Below are 10,574 nucleotides of genomic sequence, written 5' to 3'. Positions count from 1 at the left end.
CTCACTGTCGCCTGGGCAAATATCAGGCTGGATTGCTAAAGACTTCCAGTATGTTTTAAGATTACGTCAACTGCAGTCTGACACCAGTATATTTTTTAGATATTTTAATATATTTCATCTTTGCAAATTGCAATATAGCGGTATTTGTAATTTATAAGATAGTTATTAATTATTATTATAGTTGATACCAATGAATTCTTAGATATGGGAGGGAAGAATCTCGCAACCTTTCAAAACTAATATATCAAGTAGGATTCATTTTCACTTCAGGGAAAAAATTAACTACACTGTTTAAGTATAAGTTCATCCAAGCAATAGGAAAACTCTATGTCGGTCCTGGATGCTTTAGGGGCTACAGTGTAACTAAGTCTGAGAAGAAGGATCTTCCTCCCACCAAAAGATGTTTTCATATTTTTCCAAGGGATAAGGAATGACAAGGCCTTTGGATCAAAGCTCTCTCTATTAGCCATTAGGAGCTTTCAAAATATTCTGCTATATGTGACTCGCATTTTTTATCTTCCGACTATAAAATTCAATCTGAGAATGCGAACAACTATCGGCGTAAGGATATCTCTATAACAATATTAAACAAGGATGCTACACCAACACATTTTCCAAACATTTCTTCGCCAGCCAAAGTGCAAGAAAGTTCGTGCGTGGAGCAAGGCAAATGGACCAGGTCTATAAACCGTCGGAACGGCTGTTGGCTTGGGGGATCACCAAAGGAGGTCAAGGGGATACACCGTACAAAACATCCGGCCCCAACAATATTCATGGGGGTCCGACGGCAAGAAGATGTCATGGCTCAAGGCCACCTACCCAGAGGACAACTATGTGTGGACCCAAAATGGTACACCCTGACACACATCAACCAAATGCCAAAAGTTCAGCGCCGACAACATGGCTGATTTTTGGTCCAAGGACATGTGGCCATCATTTTCACCGAATTTGAACCTGTTGGACTTTGCTGTGTGGGGCACTTTGGAGAGGGAGACTAACCGGACATCTCACCTGAACGTGGGCTCCCTGTAGGCCGCCATTGTGAAGGAATGGAACAACTTGTCCGAGAAGTTCGTCATTAACTGTGATTGCTGATAGGCGGCCATATTAAGTGAACATGCTCATAAAAAGTCGTGTTTCAATGTTTTGTAAAAACAAATTTAAAAATTATGCATTATAAAATAAAATTATTGACGTTTTTCCAAAATCAGTCATTGAATCCACGTTTTGCATTGGAACCCTTTATATTTCAATTTTTCAGGTACAAGAACAAGGAACTTACATTTCAACAACTAAAAAACATCATTGGCAATTGTCATATTAATGAGTGTGATATTTTATTGAACATACTAGACTATTTGAATTCCTTGTCTACTTCCGATTTTGTATCTGAAAATTTAACTGAAACCAAAGTTGTAGATGGAATAGAATCAGTTATTAAGCGTCTCCAAAACCTCGATCCTCATTTTACAATGATCCCTCCTTCGAAAAGATTCTTCACAGAGGAGGTGCACCACATGGGTGTATGCTTTGTCTCTGTTATGGAAAAGTTTTTCAACGGCTTTATACAGAGAGCTCCGCAAAGAAGCTCTTAGTCTGTCCCATTAGTCAACGATCACTGCACTTTGACATTATCAAGAAAGAAATTGTAAAAAAAAAAAAAATGCCTTGTCATGGCGGACTTATTGGAAGAATTTTGGACGTGGTGGATGATTGTAAATACACGATTCCTACGAATAATAAGTTACCTAGAGAAATGAATGGAAAGAAACAATTACCATGGACTGCTCTCAGCTTCACTTTTAAAAGATGTCTCATGTTGGTCTGATGAATGGGAAAGACTCAGAGACAAAGTAACAAGTTTCACCAATGATACGTTTTTAACAGTTACACAAACATCAGATGGACTATATATAAAGTCTCAAAAATTTGTAGATGAGGTCCATATCAACTTTTTTGGATGGGCTTACCCTTACAAACTTGCTGTTATGTTATAACTAGAAATATTTAATCAAATAAAGTATTTTTTTAAATGATCGGTATGATTCATGCATTGCCGAAGTAGAATGTAGGGAGAGACATACTTTTAACCAATATATTCTAGGTATAGCATGTAAAATTTTCAACTGTATTACGAAAAATACTTATCTGACGTAAATTATACAATTTATGAGAACAAAAAAAAGAATTGCATGTCAATATAACAAATCAAAAGAGATAAAAAAAAACTTAACAGTGAGTAAGGAGGAAACCTTTATTATCAGAATATCTTCCATGCTTCAAATAATTTGTATTGTTTGTTAATGTTTAAACGCAATAAAAAATAATTTGTTCTAATAAAAATGTATTTCGAATCTGAAGCAGAAAGTGTTATTTATTTATATGAGTAAGTAAATATAATCTACAGCATGGATATGCAACTCTTCATTGACTATGACGAATAGTTATGTCGCTGAGTATAGGGTGAGTTGTAATAAAATCAAGTCCATTTGGTTTCCTCATGGTACTAGGTCAAAGATAAGTTCCCGTAGCACATAATTTAGAGAGAGTTTTCGTAGTATAGAGACCAGGATAAGTTATAACCTCAAGTCCAAGAGTAGACCACATTGGGCCAAGATAATGAATTCTTTTTCAAGGCTCCTGTAAGCAGAACAGAACACTGCGCTCACGCGTTTCCAATATGGGTCTTTGTTTATTCTATATGGAATGTCTCTCTTAATGTGCTTTGTTACAAAATAACAAGTTTTTAATAGTATTTTTCTAGGGAAAATCATCAAAATAATAAAAATGAGGCTATATAAAGGGGGTTTCAATAGGGATGCTCACACATTATGTTGATAGGTTTCGAAAACGACGTCAATTTGTTATTGTTTCTTTAACAGCTGTGCTCATAAATAATTATAGTTTAATCATGAAGCAATACACACTCGAGCAACGCTTGCAAATTATTAAAATTTATTACAAAAGTGATCCAAACTTTAAGAGCGTTAACGCCAATTTATGGCCAACGTAATCGACCTGCAAAATCAACAATTCAACATTTGGTCAAAAAATTTGAGTCCACATACACGCTACATAATGTTCTTGTGTCAGTGAGACAAAGAAATGCACGAAGTGTAAAAATATTGCTGCCGCAAGCACATCAATTCAAGATGACCTAAATTTGCCTCTTACGCGCCGTTCTCAATCGATGGGTGTCTCTGTGACATCGTTGTAGCAAATTTTGCGAAAAGATCTTGGCCTACATTCGTATAAGATCAAATTGACACAAGAACTGAAGCCTCTTGACCATTCAAACGTCGGGAATTCGTAAAATGGGATGAAGGAAAATTCGAAAATGATCTTGATTTTCAACATAAAATCATCTTCAGCGTTAAAGCACATTTTTGGCTCAATGGCTTTGTTAACAAGCAAAATATGCGCTATTGGGCAGGAAAAAACCCACACGTGATTCATGAGGCGCCATTACATACCCAAAACATTATTGTTTGGTGTGGATTGCATGCTAACGGTGTCATTGGGCCGCACTTTTTCATCGACGATGACAATCGCCACGTTACTGTGAATAGAAATCGTTACACCGCCATAACAACCGATTTTTTTTGGCTTGAATTGGAAGATATGGACTTGGACGATATGTGGGTTCACTTCACACACAGCAAATGTTACAATCGATTTATTGAAGAGTAAGTTTGGTGAGCGTCTTATCTCCAGAAATGGACCAGTAAATTGACCGCCTTGCTCGTGCGATTTAATGTCTCTAGACTATTTTCTTTGGGGTCACGTGAAAGCCCTGTTCTAAACCAAATAATCCGTCAACGTTAGAAGAGCTCAGAACCAATATTCAACGCAAAATTGGTGCTGTTTCAGCCAATTTATGCAGAAAAGTATTCGAAAATTGGGTTCAACGATTGGACTTTGTAAAACGTGCACGATATGGTCATTTAATCGACATCAAATTCCATTCATAAATTAACTTGAATGTACTTTAACGGCAAATAAAGAGATCGTCGATATCTCAAACAGTTTTCGTTTTATTGAGCGCTGTTAATGAAAAAAGCTTTACATATTTCTAATAGAAGTGGTATTTTATTAGTACTTCAATAAAAATAAGTATTAAAAACATATAAAAAAGAAAAGGCAAAAAAGTACAATGTTGGTCCAAGTCTACAAGTCAGAAGATTTTGATTGAAATTTAGCTTTTTTTCTATTAGCTTCTGAATTCTTAGCAGCCATTATTTTTTTGTTAAAAATCTGTCATCATTTTGTTTATCACTTAAATTTTTACCCAAGACATTAAACAAAGCGAATGAAATTCTTTGAAGAAAAGCTGACTAGGAGTGTCCTTTCTAGCACTTTACTCCCACAACGGCAATAATGTCAGAGTTTAAACTGTCCTACATCCTGTCAACGAATGTGGCAACAAATGAAGCTCTAGGATTTGGGGTGCCAAGTAAACTGTCTTTCTCTTGAGGAGTAGCTGTGATGTAAGAGAAAATGGAGTGAGCATAAAGACAGGAGACGTAGAGAAGGTCGGATGGAGTTGACAGCCCCCCTCTGCTCATTATGTCGATGAACTCTTTCAGGTTTACATGCTGATTTTTTGGGCGATCGAAGGTTATTGAGTCCGGAGGTGTGTCTCGGATGACCATTACGTCTTGGCATGATGTACAGCTGATTTTCTTCTTCAAAGAAGAACCAATATACCCGGCAACAAATTAGAGAGCATTACTCTCTCCCTTGGAAGCTAGTTCCTGGAGGTTCTCTGGTTGCCAGTTAGTCAAAATGAGCTCATCTTTTGCAAGGTTTTCATCCAACATAGCTTTAATTTCTGAAGTAGTCATACCTGAAAATTAAAAAAAAGTAAAATATTGTACTGATATTATTATACTGTAAAAATAAGTAATACCTAAATAAAGAAGCTTCACTATTAACAATTATCTTATTTACCTGAGAATTTGACAAGACTCAGAATACGGAACTTTTTCTCTGCTTCCAGGATCTTTCTCACACTCATGCAGTAGATACCTCCACTTAGTTTTCTTCAAACTTTGTTAACTTGTTGAGAATGTCTTCCCAGGTCTCTGTTTGATTAAATTCTTCTTTAGCTCCCAGAAAGGAAGCCAAATTGATGGCTTGAATCACAGTGTTGACCTTGCCTTTTGAGGTGATGTGTGACACGTAGAACACATCAAAAGTGAGCAGCTGGCTTACCTCTGTTTTAGAGGCTTGTCAATGGGCCGACTTCTTTTAGACTCACAGATGAAATCAGAGTCGTTGAAATACAGGGAACAGAGCACTTTGGGATGGTGTCTAATCTGTCTTCTTCAGATCTGTTTGTCTTGGAATGGCTCTCAGCCAGGCAGTATCAAGTCCGGGGTTTCTCTCTTTGTTTGGCTACAGATGGATCGTAACACTAGACTGTTGTGGCTCGTTGGCATATCCCGTTCTACGCACTAGATCACAACACTTAGTGGGCATGATTGGAATTACAAAACACATTAAAAATGGCGTCCACAATGTAACTAATAGTTATTACCTATTATCTTAACAAACACGTTGCATTTTTTTTTCAATAGACCTATGTTGCACGCATATTTGAATTCATGTTTGCGCGTGCCCAGTCCTGCTTACAGGAGTCCTTGGTTGTCGTAGCACACAGTTGAGGAAAAGTTATCGTAGTAGTGAAATTCCCAAATATGAGAATAATCTAGTATCTTATTGATTTCTAATCAAATATTTAAAAGACCTGTTGAAATCCTTATCATCAATTTCCTAATGTCTTTCATTTTCCTAAATTATAAAATTGTATACGTAGTATGGAAATCGCAATTTTTAACTAACTTTCAATAATATTATGATATTCAAACGAGGGATGAAGTACACTTAAATCAAATAATTTGTTATTAGCTACAACCAATTAATTCTAAAATAAATAATTGCATTTAAATTCTTAAATTAATAAAAACAATTATAAGGTAAATACTATATATTTAAATTGAAATATGTTTCAGAATACAAAAATATGTTTAAATGGACCATATGGATTAATGGGAAAAAAATTCGAAGTGATAAGTATCAGTCTTGAGTATCTAATTAAAATGCTTGAAAATTTACAACAAAATATTATAACATAGTTATTTCTTTCCATTGCATAAGAGATCAGAGGGTTCCGATAGACATACTAATAGCATTTAGATTTATATAAATTGTATGAAGATAAATTCTTTATAGATGTTGACTGTTGTTGTCTTCATTTAAAGGAGCAAGAAAGTAATCATTCCTCAATAAAAATTATCTTGACTTTCATGAGAAGAAATGTTGGTTACTTTACTCAACTGTGTGTAAATGAGTAATTCATGAATGGACTATATTCGTATTATCTTGAAAGGTCCTGATCCAATAGGATGATAGCTCTTCGTTATCTTGGTGAGTCAGTCCTTGGTAACGAAAGAAACAGATTCCGAGGATTGAACTTATTTGATATTAGCATCAAAATGAGGAAAGGCAGCCCATACTTGTAATAGTAACATTGACTATTTGATGAATTAGTTGTAATGGATTTAAATCCAAATTGCAATTCAAGGACTACTGTTGAAAACTCAGAGGGATTTTATACGTTTCTTATTTGTTGAAAAGAGTATATTCCTAAAACTAACTCTGTGGGTTGTCCATCTCATCTTTGGAAGAACCACTTGAAGTCAAGAATACTTTTTATTTAATTATAACTTAATAAAATCCTTTACATAAAGTTTCAAGTAATAATGAGTTATAAAATTAAAGGACTTTTGCCAACAGGTGACTCACATTCGTCTGTAGTCTTTCTCTAGCTAGTAGCTAGTATTCTTTGGCCGGATAATCACAATTATTAAACAAAGAGGCTCATTAATGTTCTATAATCTGGCGCTACTCACTGGTGATGTGTAAGGGTGATAATTTTGGTAAGAATAGAAAAGCGTGCGATGAGAAAAGAATAAATACGCATGGCATCATTGCTTGAATAATATAACAAAATATTTTTCTATCAAAAACGTCATCATACCCGCCATTGTTATTCAATATTAATATATAATAGTCGATAGAGAACTGAATAAAATGCCTAAAATAACGTCGCCTTCTGTCTGGATTTCTGAGAATGGAGGCCCAGAAATTTGGAAATACTTACCGGCCGAGAAACAGATGGCTTGTCGGATTTGTCGATATAAATGTGCTTTTAGTCCCCCGTCTAGAATTAAACGCCACTCATTATCCTCATCTCATAACAAGAGCATGGATATTCATCCAAAAAATCAAGTTAATGATGAATACATCAAGTCAGAATTTAACCTTGATCTCACAAAGATGTTTATTGCATATCATATACCCTTATCCATTGCTAATCATCCGACGTTCAAAAAATTTATGGAGAAATACACGGGTAAACCCATCCCTTCCCGAGGAACCATCATTAAATTAATGAAGGATGTTGGTAACAATGTCATCTCCAAAATCAAAGAAAAAGTCGAAAAGAAGGATATTTTTGTTGCTGTCGATGAGACATAAGATAATCAGGAGCGATCAATCACCGCTTTATTGATTGGTCCTTTGGACGATTATTTCTTGGGTCGTCGATATCTCATCAACGTGATAAACATTAAACGTGCTAATGCCAAGAACATAATAAATTTTGTTGTCGAGAGTATTCAAGTTACTTTTGAAACCAACTTTAATGCTACTCGCATGAAGGTGTTTATTACGGATGGAGCTTCTTATTGCAAAAAAGCTGACGAAGACCTTAAAAGATACTACCCTCAGTTGAAACATATTATCTGCGTGGCTCATGGGCTCCATAACGTTGCTGAACTTGCTCGTAAAGAGTTCCCTAGAACAAATGAATTAATATCCGAAATCAAAAAAATATTTTTGAACGCTGGACTAAGAAAACGTAGATTCGCTGCTTCTTACCAAATTCCCTTATCCCCAGCTCCAGTCATTACACGTTTGGGAACTTGGTTAAAAGCAGCAGATTACTATTTCAAGCACTTCATAGTAATCAGGGAATATTTAAGTAGCCTCCATGAAAAAATGCCTTCTATAATTAAAGCAAAGGAGATTATTACTGACGAATATATATTTGAAGAGTTGACCACTATTCATAATAATCTCAATCAAATTTCTGGGGCCATCACAGCTTTAGAAGGACGATTACCCTTACTTGTCAGCATTACCATCGTTGAACTGCTACGGAATGATATTAAGCTAGAGCCATTCCGATCTAAATTGACCAATTTCCTATCAGAAAATCCAGCTTACAATGAATTACGAGACCTAGCCTGTGTTGAAGATTCAATTTATAGAAATACCCCCATTGTAAATTGTGAAGTTGAGAGAATTTTCAGCATGTTTAGAGTCATCCACACCAAATTACGATCAAAGTTATCAGTAAAAAGTATAAAATATTTACTGATTTCGAAATGGAACTCTGAATTTTGTACTATATAACAGTAAGTATTCATATTTTTAAATCTAATCATTAAATTTGATTCTATTATAGCTAAAAATATAAAGAATTGTAATACACAACTCATAAAAGGCAAAAACAACGGCTTAAATGGTCACAACTACGGGGGTAGTAGCTTTGGATGGTTCGCAACTAGTTTGTTTGACACTAGTTTCTTCACTTAAAGACTTGGGTATGATCATTAGGTTTTCCAATATTAAATAGTCAATAAATATTACTTTTTTGTCACTTAAGGATTAGCTATGGTTCATAAGCTCCAAGAAATGATGTTCAAAAAACTCATAAAAGATAAAAACAACGGCTTAAATGGTCACAACTACGGGGGTAGTAGCTTTGGATGGTTCGCAACTAGTTTGTTTGACACTAGTTTCTTCACTTAAAGACTTGGGTATGATCATTAGGTTTTCCAATATTACATAGTCAATAAATATTACTTTTTTGTCACTTAAGGATTAGCTATGGTTCATAAGCTACAAGAAATGATGTTCAAAAAACTCATAAAAGGCAAAAACAACGGCTTAAATGGTCACAACTACGGGGGTAGCATTATTTTATGATTTTGACATTTACTTTATTATTAATAATTAAGATCTCATCGGTAGAGATGTATCTATCCTGTGCACAATTGTATATGCAACTTGCACATGAGGAAAAAGGGTGATGATATTTTTGATTAAACCCCACGTCTGGCTTGTGTTTTGCAACCTAAAGTTATGACATATTGAACTGAATTCCGATGTTAGAACAAGAAAATATTATTTGGATCAATCTATTATTTCAATATTCTGTGTTTATAATTTATTGTTATTATTAGTTATATGATTCTAATTGTTTAATTTTGTATATTTAACTTAAATGTATGATGGTTTATTTTTTAGTATGTAGATTATATTTAATTTAAGCCTTCTATTTTAAACTTGGAACTTCAAATATATTTCGAAATACTCTTACTTTGTCGTTTTATTAGTTATTATTCTGAGAATATGGTTCATAATGAATTACAATTTCATAGAATGTGACGTTTTCAAATCCACTGTAACGGATAAAAACCGTCTAAGTCAATTATACGTAGTATATCTTTATTAAACATTTTCCTAATAAATACTTTCGTTATACCCTCAAAAATCATAATACAGCAGGTAGATGATAATCTCATCAGTATTTAAACAATAATACCATATGTCTTTCTCCCCCCTTCTCCTCGCACGCGTTTTTCTCTACAATATTATCAACTATAGTGATGTGTTTACAAGCGAATATAAGTATACAACGCACATCCCTTATTAGTTTCGAAAAAAAACTACACGTCCTTACTATTCAACTATCTTTTATTAACTGCCTTCTTTTCCTCCTTCATAAACACCAAATATATTACGATACCTCTCAATAGGATGACAGACGAAGTCACCACAAGCAGTTCTAAAAGTTATTACTTTATACTTAAACAATCTATCTTTAATATTTAACTACTAATGATAACAGCATTGGTATAAAAAAAGCCTGTTCTGATTACCGACAAGAAAACGCTTTCTAGGACATCATTTATATTTCCTTTTTAATAATAACTGATACCACAGCCAACCTTAGACTATTTTAACCTTTGTCGCTGCAGTGGAGCCCAAACTTGCCTTAGACCACGTTCAAGATTATTTCAAATTATCTTAGTCCTAATTGTCTAAAAAATATAAAGGTCGAAAAATATTTTCTATGATAAGAGGGTTGAAAAAAATAGATGGTAAAAGACCCCGCATAAAATTAATCTTTCAAAAAGTAAAGAAAGACAAGAGCATCCCATATTTATTTTGGTCCCAGGGCTCCCTCACGACCCTGTCCTACGTTATTATTCTCATTTCCACCCCAATTGGGATTTGGGTCCTGTCAATAGTCAAGACTGGTCCTGGCTGACACTCTGGGATTTGTATGTCAAAAGAAGTAGTGATTATTTGGAGTCATTAAAATGGATTTTAGAAATCTTTTAAAACAAATATCCTTACTTTGGACCTCATTGGATTTTGTATAGTGAAACATTTATGTTCACTCCTATTATATTAAATTGTGTCTTCTTTTGTTTTCT

General features: G+C 34.5%; 1 long non-coding RNA gene across 2 annotated transcripts; it reads left to right on the top strand.

The window, feature by feature from the left end:
* Positions 1-6,924: 6,924 nt before the first annotated feature.
* LOC139906974 (uncharacterized) lies at positions 6,925-9,450 on the top strand. 2 transcript variants are annotated; one of them, XR_011783256.1, is made up of 4 exons: positions 6,925-8,483; positions 8,534-8,672; positions 8,735-8,888; positions 8,951-9,450. It is a non-coding gene; the product is annotated as an uncharacterized lncRNA (long non-coding RNA). The 2 variants fall into 2 exon arrangements; XR_011783255.1 differs by having other exon boundaries at positions 7,023-8,483; positions 8,548-8,672.
* The last annotated feature ends 1,124 nt before the right edge of the window (positions 9,451-10,574 follow it).

This window comes from Lepeophtheirus salmonis, chromosome 13, assembly GCF_016086655.4.
Source record: "Lepeophtheirus salmonis chromosome 13, UVic_Lsal_1.4, whole genome shotgun sequence".
NCBI lineage: Eukaryota > Metazoa > Arthropoda > Copepoda > Siphonostomatoida > Caligidae > Lepeophtheirus > Lepeophtheirus salmonis.
The sequence above is the reverse complement of the archived record's forward strand: the minus strand, read 5'-3'. Positions and strand labels throughout refer to the sequence as shown.